This window comes from Tachypleus tridentatus, chromosome 7, assembly GCF_004210375.1.
Source record: "Tachypleus tridentatus isolate NWPU-2018 chromosome 7, ASM421037v1, whole genome shotgun sequence".
NCBI lineage: Eukaryota > Metazoa > Arthropoda > Merostomata > Xiphosura > Limulidae > Tachypleus > Tachypleus tridentatus.
In genome coordinates, this window is record NC_134831.1 from 22,340,963 (window position 1) to 22,363,359 (window position 22,397).

The following is a 22,397-nucleotide window of genomic DNA, read 5'->3' on the forward strand; positions in this document are numbered from 1 at the left end:
CAGTCAATAAGGATGCTCTCTCCAACATGCCAATGTAGCCAACTGCTGTTTGACGCCTCTGTATAACCTGAAGTTCCATTGTTCCATGGAAGGAGAAAGCACCCAAGATCATGACGGATTCTCCTCCACTGTGTTGTGTAGTAAATGTCTCTGGTGGGATATCCTTATCGTGGCAGTAACGTTGGAAGCCATCTGGACCATCCAGGTTAATTTTTTTCTCATCAGAGAACAAAATCTTGTTCAACGTTTCTACGTCCCATATTTGGTGCTTCTCAGAAAAGTTTAACCGAGCTGTTTCGGGGCGTAAAAGGAGGAGTGGTCTTTGAAGACGTTTACGGTTTTTAAAGCCTTTTCCTCGTAGATGCTGTCTCATTGTTCTTGAGCTGCATTCTACGTCCGTAAGAGCCTTAATTTGGTTGGACGATCGGCTTGTATCTTGCCGGACAACCCGTCGAATTCTCCTGCTCAACGCCGGCAAAATTTTCTTGGACCGACCAGTTGAAAATCTCGTTCCGTAACCTTCAGGGTCTTTTAAAAAATTTGCAACAGCACTTTTATTTCGTCCAATCTCACCAGCGATGGCGCGTTGACAGAGACCTTGCTTTTGCACCTCAACAATTCTGCTATCTTCAAACTCTGGGAGATGTTGACAACGCTAATGTTTGAACACAAATGACTAAATTTCGTTGCGTGTTTGCCGATTAACGCTTCGTTTCAGTATGGTCTTAAACTTTTGACCAGCTAGTATTTAGGCTAATTTCATGGTGTTCACATTTTCCTTATTAAATGCTAAAAAAAAAATTATTTTTATTTTCCCTTTTCTTATTTTCATCTTTCGAAGCTCCATTCAAATAAGTGGTTGAGTCTAACAACGCAAAATGCATATTTTTTCTTTATGTTAATTTGCTTTAAGATTTTGGCCAGCAGTGTATATATATATATACATATTGCATTTAAGTTTATAAATAACTTCACATCGCCTACATAAAACATAGGTCCCTTCAATACTATATATTGATCTATTCTAAACTAGTATATGTATTTTACCAGTGTTTAAAATTTTGTAATCGTAATCGTCTTGATAATTAACCCTTCAAACTCTTGATTGATTCAAACTTTTCTTCATTTATTTAAACATGAAAGTTTCTTCAGCATCAATTGGTATACTATCAAACCATCACATGTTGATATTAACATTGCAGAGAATAAAATACAAAATCAATAGTGGCTTTACACGTAAAAAAGGAGTACTAGCTTAAAATTCAATTGATTTGTATAACATGTCTTTTACTCTATAGAAATCAGCAAAGAAAATATCTAACTCTCTTAGAAGCGAGCCTTTGGTTTGGTTTGTTTTGAATTTCGCACAAAGCTACATGAGGGCTATCTGCGCTAGCCGTCCCCAATTTAGCAGTGTAAGACTAGAGGGAAGGCAGCTAGTCATCACCACCCACCGCCAACTTATGGGCTACTCTTTTACGAACACATAATGGAATTGACCGTCACACTATAACGTCCCCACGGCCAAAAAGGCGAGCATATTTGGTGTGGCGGAGCTTGGAACTTGCGACCAGCAGATTTCGAGTCAAGCGCGCTAACCACCTAGCCACACCAAGTTCCAAGCTCCGCCATACCAAACATGCTTGCCCTTTCAGCCGTGGAGGTGTTATAATGTGACGGTCAATCCCGCTGTTCCTCGGTAAAAAGAGTAGCTAAACAGTTGATGGTGGGTGGTGATGACTAGCTGTTTTCCTTCTAGTCTGCTAAATTAGGGACGGCTAGTGCACACAGCCCATGAGTAGCTTTGCGAAATTCAAAACAAACAAACAAGATGAATATCCAAGTAACTTTGCACACAAAATTACAAAATGCACACATATATCAGGGATATTTTTGAAATACTGTTAATATGAAAACAACGACGGGTGTTGACAAATATTTTATATTTCAAATTAAGCGTTATATTATTACACTTTTCTCTTGAGTCAGGGAACATTTACCAGAGAGAGTCAGCACTTATTTTTCAAAACTTGTAAGATGCTATTTTATTTCCCAAAAGGTAATTTAAACTTCTTTGTAAGTCTACTACTTTCTCCATTGTGTACAAATATTAAACAGAGTGAGGAAGGGTTAACAGAATAAGATATGCTCAGCTCTCTGAAAAAAAAAATTTTTTTACTTCGATGTGTAAAAATCGTAGTATTTATTTGTTTTAAAGCTGCATTTCAGTGATTAATAATTGTTTTCATGACATCTTATGTCTGTTTTCTCACTTGGATATTTCACATTTCATGCACCTGAGAGACAGTCGTGACGTACTATTTGTACTAGACCAGTATAATATTTCGAACGTTACTTCAATAATACAATGCCAAGGTTCACTGTATAAAACTGTTGTTAGTGTTGAAACTACTTTTATCATCCTAATAGGAAAACGCACGTGCTAAATTAAATGATGTTTTATTTTCCATGATGTTCTGACGTTTCCAGCTTGTACACGTTCTGTCTCCTCGTGTGGAAATACTGCTTACGAATCGTGGCACGTGCACTTAGTTTTATATCAGTTAAAACACAGCTTTGCAGAAAAAGTAAGTGTATTATATGGCAGCAGAATAATGTTTGGAACATGCAAGAAAGGTAAGAAATATATTTTTGTTTTTGCAATAAGTCCCTTCACTTGTTCGTTATACCGTACTACCGGCACGGTCCAGATATTGTATTATGTTGAATAACTTTATGTCTGTGCCTGTTATAATTTCCAAACCTTCTGTGATAAATACTTGCCAATATCAATTGGTGATATCTCTTATTTCCCTTGTAAATTACATAGGGGTCTCCAGCGGCAATGACTGCGAATAATCACAATATAGACAGAAAGTTTGTTTATAATTTGAATGTGTGCGTGACGTATGTTATTAGAAACTCTGTAACCGACATAGTCAGGAACCCATAAGAAATTTGATGGATAAGTAGTTTATAAAAAGTTGTGGAAAAAAAAAAGATAATAGTGTCTATATTTTAAGGTTACTAAAAGTTAAGCAACTGAGTATATTTACGGCTTTCATTTTCCGTGTATTTTTACGATTATGTGAAAAAAATTATTAAATTACTATTATGCTAATTAATTATTTAAAGCTATTATTGTAACATCAATAAGTGAAATTTGACTGTTGCGTTGTAACGCCTCCATGGCTAAAAGGACGACCATGTGTAGTGATTGGGTTGGAATATGCTACTCGCAAGCTGGGGAGTCAACCGATAAAACCACCAAGCCATTCCAGCACCATTGTGACGTAAATAAGTTCCTTAGAAAACCCGCAAAATTCACTGAAGACCATGCAGTCGTAAGTGGCCTAGATTGTATCAGTATAACGAGTATACTATTTATTTTTACACTAATGTTAAATATGAGGAAGTTCAAGTGCATGTTCCGTGATAAACTACTCTGTTGTTTGTTGTTGTTGTTATTACTCTTCCAGTAATCATTCTGGAAGATTATAGAGGTCAGTTATAGTAGAATAGTGATAACATTTCTGCGATTATGTTTATCTTTATGTGAATTATCTTGAATTTAAAAATAGTCTGTATATACGTCTTCAGTTGACGTCAGTTGCTCAGGATTTTTTTAAAAAAGTGACATTATTTCTGGATGAATTTTACAGAGTATGAGGTATGAAATATTGGATCATATGTATCAAAAGAATGATGGTAAGTTATCATTTGTGGAATACGCACAATAAGATGATTTGTTTTCTTTTTAGGTTTACTAATTATCTATAGTGACATTTATATGCTAGAATCAGTTAGTGTTTCAATTCTTTTAACGTATACGTTTTCTTAATGGTTTCTTCAGCACTGTGAATGATCAAACTATTTCAATTCATTAAGAATAAATTTGCATATTTTCAAAGCCTTTGTACATTAATGATGTCTTGATGAGATAAAAAGTGTGTATGTGAGGACGTGAGAGAGAGCTGATTTTTGTGCAGTAATTATGTTATCACCATCCATAGGATAATTGGACACTTGGTGATTTGAGTTTCAAGTGTACTCTGTTTCAAAGCAATACAAAGCTCCATCAAATTAAAAATTATCCATATCCAAAATATCCAAGTGCGCATTAAAATGTTTTTGTTATTGAAATAAGCGCTTCAAGATGGTCATTTTAAGATTCTGACCATTGACCAGCTCAAATGTTTCAACACGTTTTTAATTGAACAAAAATTGTTTATATTAGTTTTCAGAATTTGTTTGTACTGAAATGTGTACTTAATCGGACTTCAGTTAAGAGTGATATTTTACAGAATAAATATACTAGTTCTATTCGTAGAAATATTTATTTTGATGAATTTATAATTTTTTACTGAAAAATGAGTGCTCTGTCACTTAGGTGCTCACGAGTTTATGAATGGATATACATGCAAACATACTTTACAAGAGACTGTTTCATAGTAGTTTGGTATTTAGTTGTACAAAATAATAATAATACTTAAATGCTTCAAAGAAAGCTAAACACAGTTGTAATATTTGTTTCTTTGTGAATTTCGCAGCAAAGCTATATGAGGGCTATCTGCGACAGTTTTTCTTTATTTAGCAGTATAAGACGAGAGGGAAGGCAGCTAGTCATCACAATCCACCGCCAACTCTGGGACTACTCTTTTACGAACGAATATTGGGATTGACTGTAACATTATAATGTCCCTACAGCTGAAGAGGCGAACATATTTGGTGTGACGGGGATTCGATCCCGTGACCCTCAAATTGCGAATCGAGCTCCTTGAATACACCTGACCGTGCCGGGTCCCGTTATAAGAACTGACACTGTTATGCTGAATGTCCATTCATTATTGGAATCAACTAGCATTGTAAATTTTTTTATCATTAAGACAGTTATATTTACCTTCACACTCGCAGTGAGATGGATAGCACAGTCTGCTGCTCGACAACTACATCGGTTGATTACAGAGGGAGTCTCACGTTTTATAGGTACATGAAACAACTTGCGACTGGAGCAACTGCAGTGAATCCATACATTGGCTTGAGTGCATTGTTTTCGTTACATTTTCAACTCAGTTGTTCTGTGCTCTCATCAGGTGCGTTCTTCTGATCTACTGCGAACCACCATAGTGTAAAAACATTTCGTTCTTGGTGAGGTGTAAGTTTCTGATTTTGGGATTCATTTTTCTTGCTGTAGCTTTTGTATCACAGGGAGGAGTATATCTAATATTCTCTTACAGAAGCAGCACTAAGTCTGTATCAGCTTCCACCACATCATCGTCCTAATAGATCTCCTGATCAAGATGGAAATTAAGAATCAAATTGGCAGCTGAGGCCATCGCCTCACGGGTAGGATACTGTGACACATCCCATGGGGACATGATGAGGTAGAAGATCCTAGAAATGGTCTCCCAGTTTTTGAACTGTAGCATCGACGTTCATGACTTTTTCCATTACGTTTTTTCATGGAAACGTGTGGAAATTCTTTGCTTCCAAACAAAGAATGCTAGGAGTTCAAGGGATTTTTTGTATCATCTGTGACCTGGTCATGTAAGTGATGATGTCTCTATAGACTCCTCGTGACCTTACGTGCATTTCGTAATGGCGAGAAACCCACTTAAAGTAAAAATGTATTCTCAAGACGGCTGGTATGGGTATTAGCACTTGAATTCAGGTTAACCTGAAGGTGACTTAAAAAGGTTGAAACGTTGGTCTCTACTTTATTTTAATTAAAGTACTAATATCCACAGCAGCCGTCTTGAGAGTACAAGCTAACATGCATTTTTGAGGAGAAGCGGTCTATGTTGCACAACATATCGATCAGTTGGCTTTCATTTTGGTTACTTTTCATGAAGACCTCTTTGATGGAATGTGTCTGTTGAGTATGTATTGTTGTGACGCTGTACTTCTCACTCGTCTTACTTTTCCATAAAACTTTTATTGAGGTCTGGCAGGTATTTGTCAAAAATTACGTGTGTGCCATGTTAGAGGAAGGTCTACCGAAGCCATTCTATGTGTGTGTGTGTGTGTGTGTATATGAACAATCTCGTAAGTCTTTCACAAAAATAGACAACTTACGCGTTATTGCTCGTTTACTAAGTGGTGTTTTAGTGAAGTAATTTTAAAACAACTCTCAAATGTTGTAATGTGATAATTTTACGTGCAGATGTTAGTACAGTGTTTGGATTCAGGACATAACATAGGTATTTTAATCCACTTAAAACAAACTTAGCCTTCAGAACTAACGACACTGAAGTATCTGTAAAAATGTAGACAGGATGCACTTCCTGTAAAAGAAAACCACCCAGGCGAAACTAGGTGGGCTTGTGTTATTGAGGCTTTCCACTTTATCTGTCTTCTCCCAGGTATGGTTCCTTTAATTGGGGTCTTCCTGAATTGAATGGTTTGCCGGTATAAAACGTTATGTGGCAAGTTTACTTTTTGTTTGTTTCTGTTTCTCTCATGTTATACATTATACGGTAGTCAGTTATTCCGTTTTTATTTTGTTTTTTTTTAAGTTTTGTAACTTTAATTCCAGAGACTAGCATGCGTTTTGGCAACGGACATTTTTCGGATACTTATATAATTATATTATTTTAGTTTCAACTTTCTGTTTGTTTTTTTAATTTTGCGCAAAGCTACTCAAGGGCTATGTGCGCTAGCCGTCCCTAATTTAGCAGTGTAAGACTAGTGGGAAGACAGCTAGTCATCACCATCCACCGCCAACTCTTGACCTACTCTTTTACCAACGAATAGTGGGATTGACCGTCACATTATAACGCCCTCATGACTGAAAGGGCGAGCATGTTTGATGCGATGGGGATTCGAACCCGCGACCCTCAGATTACAAGTCGAGTACTTTAACCCACCTGGCCATGCCGGGCGAGTTTGATCTAGTAGTTATCCTTTAAGGTAGGGCCGGCATGACTGGGTGGTTAAGGTACTCGACTCGTAACCTGAGGGTTGCAGGTTCGAATCTCCGTCACACGAAACGTGCTCGCCCTTTTGGCTGTGGGGATGCTATAATGTTAAGGTCAATCCCACTATGCGTTCGTAAAAGAGTAGCCCAAGAGTTTGTGGCGAGTGGTGATAACTACCTTCCTTCCATCTAGTCTTACACTACTAAATTAGGGACGGCTAACCAGTTACGAATTTACAGTAACGGAGTGATTATGATAAAATATTCTTTGCATCATTATTGGTATTTGTTAGCTCGAAAGATAGATTATATTTTTTTCTCGTACAAATCTGATAACTTTTTACATAATGGTTGCATTTGTATTTGATGGTATCATAAGAACTCTGACCCGCATGTAAATTAAACCATTTTGTTACGTAATAGAACAATAGGTACAACCTTGTATTTATTTAAGTTAAAAATTCTGTTGTAATGATATGTGTGGATGACTTGTTAATAAAAGCTAAACAAAGGCTATCTTTACGTCGTTGTCTCAGTTTTAAACTTATTAGAAGGGAGCAGCTAGTCGACAGCGCAACCACCAACTCTCGAGCTACATGTATCTAATCAAACAATGTGATTTGACCATCGTCCTTAAACCGTAATCACGACAACAGTGTGCGGAGCATGTTTTACCACAACGGGTCACGAACAGGGAAATCCTCAAATTCAGTGTCTGTCTATTAACTTATAGGCCACGCCCCTAAATTAAATAACAGTAACGTAACTAATATGATTGTGTATATGCGATTGTATCTGCTGTGTACGAAAGAGATAGTTAATTTAAAATGTGTGAAACTTCAAATTCGTACCATTTTTATATTTTCTACTACTTGATTTATCTGTTTTAAGCATAACCTAAACTCTTACGGCTGGAGTAACGTTTTTAATAAATTATTCTATGTAACTATTACATGCAAAAAATCATTTAGAACTGTCAAGACTTTGCAGTCAATTATTTAGGCGAAACTAACGTACCCTTGTTTTCTTAATTTTTAAAATGTATTTTGGCTAACATTACTGTCTATATTTTAGACATATGTGATAATTATAGGTATATTTTTGAATATATGGTAGGAAATTTGAATGTGAGTTTTGCATAATAAAAATAATTTTGTTTGTTTGGAATTTCGCACAAAGCTACTCGAGGGCTATCTGTGCTAGCCGTCCCTAATTTTGCAGTGTAAGACTAGAGGGAAGGCAGCTAGTCATCACCACCCACCGCCAACTCTTGGGCTACTCTTTTACCAACGAATAGTGGGATTGACCGTGACATTATACGCCCCCACGGCTGGGAGGGCGAGCATGTTTAGCGCGACGGGGGCGCGAACCCGCGACCCTCAGATTACGAGTCGCACGCCTTACGCGCTTGGCCATGCCAGGCCCTATAAAAATAATTAAACCTTTCATGTTACGTTTGTTGTAAAGCGTTTTAACGTTCCAAGTTCGTAAATGTATCGATACGCGCCAGGGGTCTCCAAGTTAAATCACGCAGTGTGCCTAACGTATTTTGGATGAGTTTCTTAAAACCCCCATTTGCACGTTCTTACTTGTCATTTGTCAAAAGTACATTTTAATGAATATTCAACGTTTTGTTCCATGAACCGTTTTCCTATAAATGATAAAATAATTTTGATAAAATTGTTCTTTCGTTCTATGCGTTCTTTTAATTTATATGATAAAAATAAGTTCAAGCCGACTATGTTTAATAATAACATTTTAGTTTATTTCTACCCTAAAGTTCCCCCCCCCCCAGTGGCACAGCGACATGTCTGCGGACTCACACCGCTAAAAACCGGGTTTCTATACCCATGGTGGGCAGAGCACAGAGAGCCCATTGTGTAACTTTGTGCTGAATTCTGAACAAACGAAAACAAACCCCAAAGTTTTTCACAAAATATCTTTTTTTCTTTCTTTTTTTTTTGAATTTCGTACAAAGCTACACGATGACTACCTGCGCTAGCCGTCCCTAATTTAGCAGTGTAAGACTGGGGGGAAATTGTATACATATTGTAACTTGTATGGCCATGTTTTCAGTTTACGTTCACAAGGAAACACCACGCCAAAGGTATTACGCCTAAGGTAAAAATTAACTTTTGCAATTTCACGACTGATCGATCGAGTAACTGAATACACGCTATTACTAACACGGAACTAAATGTTTCACTGAAAATATATCGTCAACGAATGACTGGGACTATCAGCTAGGGTCAACCTGACATTTTTGCTGCCCTTTATGTCACTGATTGTGCTTCCTATACCCTAACGTATTTACCGTGAATCATTTGTGTTAGTTGTTATGTTCAAGCTTCATGCTTTCCCTAATATGCCGATTCTACCTGACAAGAAATTTTTGTTTGGACAAAGAGCAACTATTAACCAGAACCAATTTTTTTTTAATTCATTTTTATTGTCCCCCAAAAATGTGATGCACAGTAGAAGTGCACTTGATGCACCTTTAGTTGTACTGGCCCTGATATCAACTGAAAGCAAAACAATGCTCTATGCTTCAAGTATTTATAATTTACTCTCGTATCTTTCAGTGTCTTTCATTTACTATGTACTTTGAATGTTTGAAGTATTCTAGGCTTACATTTATAAACCTTTTGGTCTTAACGTCACGAGATAACATCCAAGTTAAAGTATTGAAAATATAGCTTATAACACTGCACCTTCCTGAATTGTGAAGTCTGTTGCATCAAGCTAATACAAAAATAAAATGTTACATTAAACCATCTATTCATCAACCCTTTATTTCTGTGGTTTTGTCTTCTGAGACCTATGGTATTCAGAAAGGATTGCCTCTTCTCTATTTAGGTCATTACCTATGTTTTTTGCTTGAGAATTCTTTCTAGGCAGGTGAATGAGTAAATCAACTGGTAGCTCTGTGGTTTATGATCCTAAAAAAATGGTCTTAACATGAAAACCCTTGGCTTTTCAGCAGGTTGAGTTTCTGTTGATAAATTCTCTCCAGCAATTATCCAATTGGCCATTCTCTCACTGACATACTTCCAAAGATGATCACAATGGATGACCCTTGTCTTGGATCACCTATTTTTCTGGATTTTTTAAACTGAAACATTGTTTTTTTTTCAGTACAACATGTGGCTCTTTCCATCACCTGCTTAACTCTGGAGATAGTCTTTTCTTGTGATTGGATTTGTACAGCAATACTATGTTACCTTGATGGAATCCAGCCTTGTCAGCATTAACATGGTGGCTTTTCATTTTACTTCTAGTTGATTTAAGTCATTCATGAGTAAAACCATGTATAATATTGATGGTGTTTTGTAATCTATTTACATATTCTGTGTAATACTCTTGTAAGTGACTATTCTCTAGATAGAAATACAAAAGATCGAATGGCACTTTATCTTTCAAACATCAGTGATGATGATGTATGATCTGTTGTCTCACATACTGCTGTATGATAACTAAATAGTAACAGTGGAATATTTTGATCCCATGTTTTGCGATGCTCACACACATAAATATGTAATTAACTTGGTTCTATCTCTTCCATACTGCCTGAAAATGTTTGAAGGGCATTGTCCTTGTTTTTTTTTTTATCCCAAAGATCTGAAACATTTCTGCAAACAATGCTAATCCAAAGTTCTATCCTGATATGTGTGAAGTTCAAATCTTGAAAGAAGTTCATGGACAAGTTTTGTGCTTCCTGATTTGGAACAGCATATCTTTCTAGCAATTTGGTGAAACAGTCCAACATAACCATGTTGCATCCCCATTGGCAGAGAGCCAAGCACATCAACAGAAGTCTCAACTACTGAATTATTTACCCATTCTGTTTCTTACATGGTCCTTTAGGATGACAACATAGCTGACAGGATTTACACCAATGTTTTACAGATCCTCAGCAACCAGCCTAACAGAAACTCTTGCTTTCTTGAGAGTATTTTTAACATCAAAGTGTCCAGTCATTGCAAGGTTTTGGAAATGGAGTGCTGTGAAATGTTGAGATTGTAAAAGTATCAACTGTAGTCATTACCTTTTTCCACTGTTATCTTCTCACATAAGTACAATGGATCCCACTGTGCCTAATACATATTTATCTTAGGGTTGTATGAATCATCCATTTGTTATGAAGGTCTTTCTATGTGATTCTTGATCCACTGAATAATTGGTTTGAAACTTGTATTTTTTACCTGAGCATCTGTCAGTTTAATGTTGGAACATACTAGTTCTTCTTCATCACTTGTGTATGACACATCTTGTTCTACTTTAGGTTATCAGTTGTTAATATCTTCCGTTCCCCTGTTTTCACAGTGCTCATGTTATACAGCAACACCTGATCTTTGGAATGATGTATAGTATTTTTATTATTCCATCTAGGATAGTGCAGAAATTGAAATTGTATTCCTGCTATTTTTAAGTCATTTTTATTCTCTGGACTTCTGAAGTACAAAAATTCACCAGCCAATTCAATGCTAAAGGATGTTTTTGAAATGTAATCATTTGCACATAAAGGTAATGATGGAAGTGACTTGGGGCTCACACAACACTTAGTAGCTCTTTCCAAGTTGTTTTGTGGCAGTAATTTATCTGCTCTATTATTAATCCTGTATTCCTTTCCTTGTTGTACTTTTAACAACACTGCTTCCACTGCAAAATCACTGGTATCTGTATATCAAATGGGTGGATCTTCCAGAGTTGGGTATACTAATACAGGAGTACTGGTAAGTTCTTTCTTCAATTTCTTGAATGCTTGTTTACAACTGATAGTTTATCAAAAAATATTTTGCTTTCTAAGTAATAGAGTGTGAACTATGCCACAGAATTATCTAAAAAAATGACAATAGAAAGAACACAGTCCAAGATATTATTTAGCCTTGTGCAAATTCCTGTGATATCTGCCAATTATTGACAGAATAAGTCTTTGATATATCTGTAGACACTTCCTAGAAAACTTCCCAATTGATGGAATAATTCACATTTTGTTTTGATTTTTAGATTTAGCTTAAGGGCTTTATTTTTTCTTAACTGATCCAGAATTGTTTTTAGCCTATCATATGCATGTGCAATAATGTCATCAGTGTAAACATATTAGGGTTGTTCAATCAGAGCAGATGCATTACATAATCCAACTAGTAACACAACATATTACTGCAGTCCATTTCCTAAAGTGAAGCCCATTTTCTTTCTTCTTGCCTTGTTGACATGCACAAGGTAGTATCTAACATAAGAATTAATGTTGAAAACAATTTTGATCCAAAGTAGAGTCAGTTCTTGGCAGTGAGTAGGCATCCTTCTTTGTGATTTTACCCACCTTACACTTTTCCCTGTAGAATGTTATGGGTCCATCCTCATTCTTTTTGAGTACAATAAGTATTGCCCAAGGGCTAGTACACAATGCTATCACTCTTTGTTCCTTCATGGCTTCTAACTTTGAAATTCTCAACCTGTTTTGCAAGTGAACCAGTGAGTCATCTGGCTAATAAATGTATTGCCAATGTATCTCCTGGATCATCTTGTGAAATATTTTATTTCTTCAGCCTGAATCATGAGGTTCACTAAAAAAAATTGATATACATTAGAAAATTATGTAATCTTGGACATTGAGTGTTAAGCTATCTTGTGCAAGAGTGCAACATTACACTTCCTATGTATTTCCAATGTTCTTTTATTGTAACTACTGCAATGTCCTATGATGATTTGATTTTAATTTTATGATTTGTTGTGTTTGTGGTCCTAATTCTGACATCTTTATTTTTCAGACCCGTAAGAATTCTACCAACCATTAATTTATCAAAATATGTTGGAAAGTTTGGTTTTTGTTATGGCCCATTTAATAAAAGTAATTTTAATTTTAGAAAGTCATGGCATGATTATTTCTCTTCTTGGTATGTTAATGACTGCTCTCCTTGTTGTCACAGGAAGTTCAACCTCTTGTGTATTGCTTATAGATTTCCTGATTATAAACAGTGAAGCTAGCCTGATTTCTGCATGAAATTGGTTCCTAGTCTGTGTTCTTTCTCAGTATCAATTATCTTCACATAATGAGGCATGGAGCAGTTTCCTCCAATCAGGATAACTTCTCATCTTTCTTTATCAAAGTAGACCAAACTATTCTATCTGTAGATTCAGAGTTCAACACACTCCAAGGCTTTTCACCAACAATCCTGAGTAGTTGGTGGACTGGCTTTTTTAAATGATGAACTTCTTATTTCATTTGGAGTAGATGATATATTCTCAGATAAACTTTGTAAAATAAATCCAGTTAATGTTTGGGTAGCTCTTTATTGTTTTGTTGATTTGGTTAGGTCAAAGATTCATCCTTAAGGGACTGTCACCTTGGTGCAATGTTCTCCAAACTGTAGAGTACTTTCAATGGGGTGAATACTAATGGCTAAGGAGAAGGTGACCTTTGGGTGCAATAGACTAAAATAACAGTGGAAAAAACAGAAGAGTTGGAGATGGTGATAACCTAACAGTACTCTCAAAGTTTTTCTTGCTTTCCCATTTACTCACTTCTTACAAGCATTTTTCATTTTTTTAAAAAAATTGCTAAAATAGATAAATAAAATGTCTTTATTGTTACCACTTGCAAAAATTATTTTAATGTGAAGGAAGGGAATGCAATGGAAACTTTGCTGAGTTAATGAGGTGTTGCCATTTAAAGTTTGGTAAACACTGCATTGATGTATTAACAGATGTTGACTCCTCAGTTTCCCACACCTATAGCAATTTCCTCATTTTGATATCATTTGGGAGGAGTTCTTAACTATGTACAAGATTTTGTCTGCCAATCCTAGCAATATGCCTTTTCGAGTTTATTTGGAACATACATTGCAGCTCTGTGTAAATAATTGTCAAACTAGTCCATTTAGTTCTTCTAGATTATTGTCAATGGAAATTGTTGTTTTAATGCTACTCAGTTAATGTTACTTTAACATCAGTACTTCCTTTTAATTCTTCTCTTAAATTTGCATCTTACCTATTGATTATCTTTAATTTTTCTATTTCTTTTTCTTTGGTCTTTTATTTTTATATCTTGTTCACTTAATTTTCTGTGCCATTCTTCCATGTTTACTATCAATTTCCTTTTGCATTTTTCTTGATCATGTATTTTCCATTTTTTATTCTAAACCTTCTTAATAATTTCATAATTTCTTGTAATGCTTTGATCTAGCTTTTTGACCACATGTTTGTCATCTAAACAGTTGAAGTTCATTGTCAAGTATATTCAAAGTTTTATTTTTTTACACCAAAGAAATCCTACATCTCACTCATGTTTCTGTAACTTTGTTTTCTGTTAAGCTGATTATTTTAAGTTATTTGAATAAAATAAAGTATTGTGCAGTTCATTCAATGATAACACTAGTTTATTTCTTCATTAACTTTTTTACAAGTTACCTTCCCTTGTGCGCTGTTGAAACCTGTAGGCCAAAGTGTACTAATAATTTTTATACAATAATACCATACATATTATATTTTGACTAATGTATAAATCAATTGTTGCAATTTCATGGCATTTGATCAAGAAACAGATTGACTGGCAAAATATCAACTGAAAGCAAAACACTTTTTCTATACTTCACTGATTCCTCAATTTATTAATTTCTCTCATCTCTGGGTGCTTTTCATATTTGCTATATTCTTGATGTTAAATTTAGAACATTCTAGGTATTCTATGTCTCCTTTTGAAAACTTTTCAATTTTAACATCTAAATTAATACATTAAAAATACAGCTTACAACAGTAATATTTGGAAGTGGTTAATACCAGGAAAGTATAAACATTCTTTGCTGAACTTATTAAAGCCTCTTGACACACAACATAACTTTAATAATTCTTTTTTCATCTAATTGTTTTTTTTTGTACTTTTTACAATTAATCAGTTTATTAGCTACTCTTTTAAATGACTGAACCTGGCAGTGATTCAAAAGTTTTATAAATTAAGGTTAAAATTAAAGTGCATTTTTGCATGTGTTTAGGTTGCCTTTTGTGAGCTGTAGACCTAGCTTAGCATTCAGTTAGTTTCCTTTACTAAATCTTTGGTAAGTTACTTATTATTTTACAGGTTTTCCAGTTGTTAGGTTTTAACTTTTTTTATAATTACCTAGATTGCTGTTTGATGTGAAGCCTTCTTAGTCTTGGGCAGCTTCAGGTTTTTTTGCTAATTGCTGTTTCAATACTTGGCTATGAAATTCACTTTTAATTGTCTTTTCCTTTGTAGAGATAAGTCTGTAGTGAGTATGAATATTAATAGTATTAATATTTTGATTCTTTCTTTAGCTTTATTGCTTAGCTTGACAAAATGCATGTAGAGGGATACAAAAAATTAAATATCCATAGTTGAAACACCATCTTCTCTTTGCAGTTCCAATCCAGTGTTGTTGTTTTTTTATCTTTTTTAGGTCAGCATGTGCTCTCACTTGCAACTAGTCAAAGCTTGAGAATGTTGTTGATTGCATGACAGAGCCACTGACAAGTGGAATTTCTCTGCAAATTAAAGGTTTATAAACTGCTGAAAAATTTCTAAATCAGTCTCATTGAAGAGAATACAGTTATACCATGAATATCAATGGATCATAATAGATGTTTTTCCTCGAATTACCAGTGGAAAACTAGATGAAGAACTATTGCTTTTAGAACAACATATCCCTACCATAAATCCACTCAGATGAAAGGAACCATTTTATGCACTGTATTATGATTGGTTTCAAAGGAATTACTGTCTAGTCTTTTGGAAGAAATAGGATAGCAAGTGTAAAAAGTAAAAGCAGTTTTCTTGAACTCTAAAGAGTGTATCAAAATAGCATTACTTACTTTCATACAGGTTCTTCAGCTACTTCATTTCTGGTTGCTGATTGTGGACAATTCCTGAATCATATTACAGTAAAAATAACTTGCATAATTTTCAGTACAAAGTGGCTCATTCTTTCCCCTTGTAACTAGTTTTTCCTAGTTTATCTGGTACTTCTCATGTTACTGACAGATGCTAATAAATTTTCTATTGACAAAATCCATTGTAGTTGGGTCTGAATTTATGCACCATATCACTCAAATTGAACATTCGTCACCTTCTGAGTTATTTCACCCTCTTGTGGACTTTGTGACTTTCACTGAAGAAGTTTCCAATTATTGTGCTTTGGCTTCCAAGCATCCAGAATACAGGAATTTCCTTTACACATATTTCACTCTTAAAAATGTGCATATACTTTTTTTTTATCCTAAAATGTTTCACCTTTAGACATTTTGCAATGTAATGCATAACCTTTGTACTTCTGATTATTAACTATACTTTTCGTTAATGACACACCATTTCATGGTGCATTTGTGATTCTTGGCTTGAGTTACATGTTTCTAATTCATACTATGGCTGTGCTAATTGTTAGAATGACATACTTTCATGGGGTCTGGCATTGATGAATAAGATGGATTGTCTTCTCTTTAATCCAGATGAAGGGGTATTGATCTTTTGATGTTCTTAGACTCAGAAACTAATTCTTCAAAATGTTTACAATACATTTTATGTCTTTAACCAAAACTTTTCATTGGTTCTGCCTTCTTGAGAAGAGAGGGCAGTCTTTCTTAATAATGAGAATTTCACCTATTGGACCATTATCCTGGAATACTCTGTTCTTATATCACCATTTATAGACTTTTAAATTATTTTCTTACATTGCCACTTGTAAAAATTTTAAAATATTTTCTAATGGCTAAAGATATTATCTCCATTAAATAAGCACATTGTTTTGTATAGTGGGCCTCCAAGAATTTGTTTTTGTTGCCATGGCAAATAAGGGTTTTACCACAGCCATGTTTGTGGATATAGTAACCTCTTTATATACATTGCAAATGTGTCTAGGATATTTTAATTCATTGGATTTCATGGATGTGTCTCACACTGCTTTACACAACTTCTATTTGCATCTGAATGATACCTGGCCCTCCAACTGTTCTTAGTCAGAGGTTTTCCTGAGGTACATTAAAGCTTCATTATATGTTATTTATTATGATATTGTTTTATCAATTCATCTGATCTAGACAAGTGGCCTTTTTATTGTAATTTTGTTTGCCCTATGAAAATACCTTATTCTACAAATCAAAAACTGGACTGTGATCAATGTTTTGTCCTACATCACCTAGCAGTTGAAAATGTTTTGAATACTATTCTTTAGTTAATCACCTTATATATCTGAACTGATACCCCCATATTATGTGTCTCATAAATAATTATGTTTACATTTAAACCTTCTAAATGCTGTTTCATTCTAGCTGTTCTAAGAGAGCTAAAAACCCACTTATGTTCTTTCTTACTAATACTTCACAAAGTAGATTATGGGTGTATTCTCTATTCCACTGCCTGTACTCCACTTTTCAGTTGTCAGACTACCCAGTATTCTTTCTATTAAATTACTGAGGAGCTATGGAACATATACCTTATTCCTCTCTGCCCACTGCATCTTCTCTTGTTATATGTTATGACTATTTAATGAGCGAGTATGGTTCAATAATTTCATGTTAGCTGAACCAATCCAGTTTATTGTGTGTTCTGTAATATGTTATACTTTATTTTGGTTGTTCAGTCTGAATGTTGAGTCTGTTGCTGTTCATTGATTACCATGATGCTGGGGTGTATAAACTGGGTTAGAATATATATTTAAATATTTACTACACAATCCCTAGCTTCCATTGGCCACCTTCATTTATACTGTTTTGAATACCAACACAATTAATTAAAGCATGTGCAGGAGGTAGAAGTCTGCACAACACTGGAAAAATGTATTGGCATGTGATAAGCACTGTATGGTAGTGTGAAAAATAATTTTTTTCTTGACATAGTTCCAGTCTGATTCTAAATTTTTTGCTATGAGTTGTCATTGAAAAGTAGTGCATTGGAAGTTTCATGACTGCTGGTCTTTCAACATCTGCTAATTTGAAGTCTCATCTGGATTTACCACATGCTACTTTGTGATTACTGATTAGAGCATAAATATCCTCCAATCTCAACAAATTAAATTTATATGTACAGTGAGATACAAGTTGCTATTTGTCATGAAGAAACTTGATCACCTTTTTGTTTGTTTGTTTCTTTAGGAATACATTAAAAAATATCTTTCATTTAAGAACTGAGCAACCAGCTGTCTCCTCATGTTCCTTGTAGCCAAAACCAATAGTGCTTGCTAACCATTTCTGTCTCACCCTTTAATAGAATCAGCATCATATATGCAAAACACATTAATGATAGATCTGTAACTATTGAACATTTTCATCAGGATTTTAATTTAAGCCTCAGCAAGAACACTACAGGAATTGTATTTATTTCCATCTACTGCATGTATTAACCCACAGTATCTCTTGCTTATATGACTTATCCTTGCCAAAATCAGGAACTCTAGGAATATGTAACCTAACTAAACCTTTGCATTTTTCCTCATGGCCTCATCTTCATGGAAGAGCTGTTGACAATGTGTTCCATGGAATTATCCAAGTACACTGTCCATAATTACATCACAGCTTTTGGCAAGAGTTAAAGCATCATTAAAAACTAACTTAGAAATGTTGTTAACATAAACTATGGTTCCTTACAACTTCTAAATATATGTTTGGTTTTCTTTCTATAGCCAGTGGATGACCTTATACTGGATTTGGTGATCTTTGCAATTCTGACCTAGTAACAAGGTACATTCTACAAACTAGATATGTTGGCCAATACTTCTGGGTATGTGTGTGATACCTCAATTAGATTTATCATCTTTTATCTGTGATGTAATGCAGGAGTAGCAACATGTTCAAATTTCATGTCAGTTGGAGAAGTTTCTTCATGGGTCTATTTGATATTCTCTCATAATATGCTTAGCTAAAGATCATCAAATAGCAGATTCCTTGTAAGTAAGCCCCGACTTTCCTTCATAACCTTTTAAGTCTTTAATGGTGGTTTTCTCTGTCTTCATGTCTGACCAGATTCCACTGAATTTCCCAAAATTCTATGAGATAGTAAACTTTCCTGCCTCACATTTACTCAAATTCATTGGGTATGGCAGAGAATGTTTACCAGGCACACTAATGTCCACTCTGAATAGTTTGTATTCTGTTGTAAAGTAATATGGGATGTCAAATTTCCATTGAATTCTGTTCTTATGTTCTGTAGAAGTTTTTGGATGTTTTAGAGAAATCTATTTCAGTACTTTAATGTGATTTGTGAATTTGAACATCATCAATGTTGGTACTTTTTGTAGTAAAATACAAACTGTTACAGCAATGTATCACTCAAGTCCCTCACAACACCTCATGCTTTTGCTGTCCACAAGCTTCTGAAGAAGGGATGTGTTGAATGATATAATTTTGTTCACACCATTTAATTAAACCACAACACTACATCTGTGTTACATCCTCATACACCAGGGCTAGCACACAAACTGAATGATTGAACTGTTTCCTAATGAAAATCTCATCTACCATATATACTGTCTAAACATGTAAATCCATCAGTAGGTTCCCTAAGTCACAATTTCACCATAACTTGTCAGTTGCTACTATATAATAGGAAAGATATGGTAAAATCTACCCAGGTAGATAATGCAAACCACTTCATGTAATGATTAAAGGTGTACATTTTTAGGTCCATGGTTTGGAGTTATTGTGACTAAGACTACAAGATACATCATTACATTATTTTATTGTGGCATATATTGTTCTCACATTACTTTGCTTAGTATCTGTGATAGGTTTATAAGCAACAGAAGAGTAGGTTTGCTTTGGTTCAAACAAGATGCTATTAAAACCTGTCCAAATGGATACCTCTTGAGTTTTGTTAGATTTGTTTGGTTTGTTTTCAATTTCATGCAAAGCTACACGAGGGTTATCTGTGCTAGCTATCCCTAATTTTGGAGTGTAAGACTAGAGGGAAGGCAGCTAGTCATCACCATCTACTGCCAACTCTTGGGCTACTCTTTTATCAATGAATAGTGAGATTGACTGTTATATTATAATGCTCCCATGGCTGAAAGGACAAGCATGTCTGGTGTGATGGGGATTCAAATCTATGACCCTCAGATTACAAGCCAAGTGCCTTAACCACCTGGCTATGCTGAGGAAGAGGAAGCACTTTACATTACAGTGATCTCACAATGAAGCAAGATGTGTTATAGATGTGGCTAGCATTAGCAGATTAGAGTATCATTGTTTGTATTTTTACATTTTCTTTTTTTGGTGGTTCTAGTTACACCATAGGTTTGTCAAATTGTAACATCTTAATGAGGGATTATGTCTCAATAGTGAAAAATAAACTTATTATTTTCTGGTCATACTTCATAGTAACATAATTTGTTTGTTTGTTGTTGTTGTTAAACACAAAACTATGTGATGGGTTATCTATACTGTGTCCACCACAAGTAACGAAACCCAGGTTTTGGTGTTTATAATGTCACTGATGTGACATTATGGGATGTGTGTTGAATATTAGGAGTCAGTTGTTGAAAAACTAATATGGCTGTAGAATGAAAAGCATCTTTGAAACTTTATTTATTTATCACCTCCTTCTTACAACTCATTGTGTTCAGAGGAATGATTCTATTTGATATGTATACTCTATTTGCTGTTCTTTTCAGTTTCACCTCTGCAGCAGTTGTAATGACATTGCCACATTTTGTCATATCTAGCAATCTATAGGCAATGTAGTGTGCCAATCAAGTTGTGAGAACCAAACTGTGGAATAGCTGAACTAATAATCTAATATGTAGAGAGGTTAGAACATTTCTATTAACTGACAAAGTTGTTATTGTTCTTTTAGTACGTTTGATATTCTCATCAACAGACATGCTTTTAGAGTTTATTCATTCATATGATTTAATGTCCAGAATGTGAGCAGAAAGGCTGGTATGCTGGAATCAGATTTAGCCAGACCAAACTGTCTCTTTGTGGGATGACTTCTGTGACTGCTATGTTCACGCATCTCATGTCATATCCTAAAATGGAATCTGCTATCAGAATCATCTTCTGAGGAACTCTTAGAAGTACTAGCTAGAATTATTTCAAATTAGCAGCATCACCTACTGTTACTGGCTGTCAAGAATAATGTTGGATCTTGTTAAGACATACTGCCCTTGTATCATATTCAAGACAATGCTTTGTAACTTATAGGTAATGTAACACTTTCCTAATTCAACTGGAAAAAAAATATCTGTATATGTCAAGCAACTTTGAAAGGAGGACTTCTGTTGTTTATGTATGGGGTTATCAATGGTTGCAACAATAAAGTATTTGAAAGCCTTATTATGATCTGTCTGTCATGTGGTTTTCTTTTGTGTTGTAGTTAGGGCAGATTTTATATTTGTGGTAAGGCATATCAAGCCCTCAGCCAGGGCCTTCAAGAACGTATGTTCATTATATCTTTCAGTTCCTTGATTTAGTCTGATTTTCTCTCTTTTGTCTCAGTTTTATGCAGCTTGTCAATTTATTGTTTTTTTTTTAAGGAGGCATAAAAACTAATCGGCCTGATTGAGCATACACTGCACTAGGTTCTATTTCAGGAAAATGTTCCATTGATTCATATTTTACATTTGAGAGATTGAATTTACAGATATGTATCTGAAAGTACCTTTTGTGACATTGTAAAACATTGTCTCTTTTTCTAGTAGATCGATTTGTTCATATATTTCTTTATTAGCCTAATATAGTTGTCCTGCTTGCATTTTCATTCAGAGTGCCTAAGGCTGAAACGTCAGTTGCAGTAGCTTTGACGGGATTTAGTTGACCTTTTATGATTAAACATGTTGCCACCCTAGAAGTCACTTAACTATGTCAACCTTTTGTTTCGTAATCCATTATAAGTGGGCTGTCACGAGGATCAGTTATTTCTGGTTAGTAACTGAGCGCATAAAACATAATGCTAATTTTAAGTCACTAGAGGCATCTAAGTGGCTTCCCAGTAAATCTGAAGGCTTATAACATTAGCAAATCAGCTTTGGATACCCGTGATCAGCAAAGCATGTCTCACTCATTGTTTAGCTTTGTGCTTAACAAACAGACAAAAAGTACGTTAACACCAGTCCAGCTATAAGGCTAAAAAACGATGAAGGCTGTTGAGCAGCTTCGTATGTATATGTTTGTTGCTCAAAAGAATGAAATAAAACAGTTATTAGTATACAAAACAGCATAATGACAGTAAGAACGTGATTGTTGAATTCCGCGCAAGGCTGGCTATCTGAGGACTGCTGCATAAGCAGCCCCTAATGTAGACAAATCATCAACACCATTCATCGCCAACTTATGGGCTACTCTTTTACCACAAACAAGTGAGAATGATTATCAAATGATACCCGCATGGCTGACAGGGCACACACGTTTGGTAATAAGATTCGAACTCGACGTACAAAGGTCTTTGGGTGCATTAAATGTCTCACATTCAAAAAACCGACCTGGCATGACCAGGTGGTTAGGGCGCTCGACTTGAAATCTGAGGGTCGTGGGCTCAAAT

General features: G+C 35.1%; 1 protein-coding gene across 12 annotated transcripts in view; it reads left to right on the forward strand.

Annotated features, from left to right (window-relative positions):
* Positions 1-22,397, forward strand: part of LOC143255285 (uncharacterized) — a 69,050-nt gene that overhangs the window by 8,231 nt on the left and 38,422 nt on the right. For 7 of the 12 annotated variants that reach the window (XM_076510722.1, XM_076510723.1, XM_076510725.1 and 4 more), the window contains 2 exons: positions 2,491-2,637; positions 3,200-3,344. The exons of 2 other annotated variants lie outside the window; for them this stretch is intronic. The gene's annotated coding sequence lies outside the window, so the exon portion shown is untranslated. 3 more of the 12 variants (XM_076510715.1, XM_076510717.1, XM_076510719.1) reach the window with 3 other exon arrangements.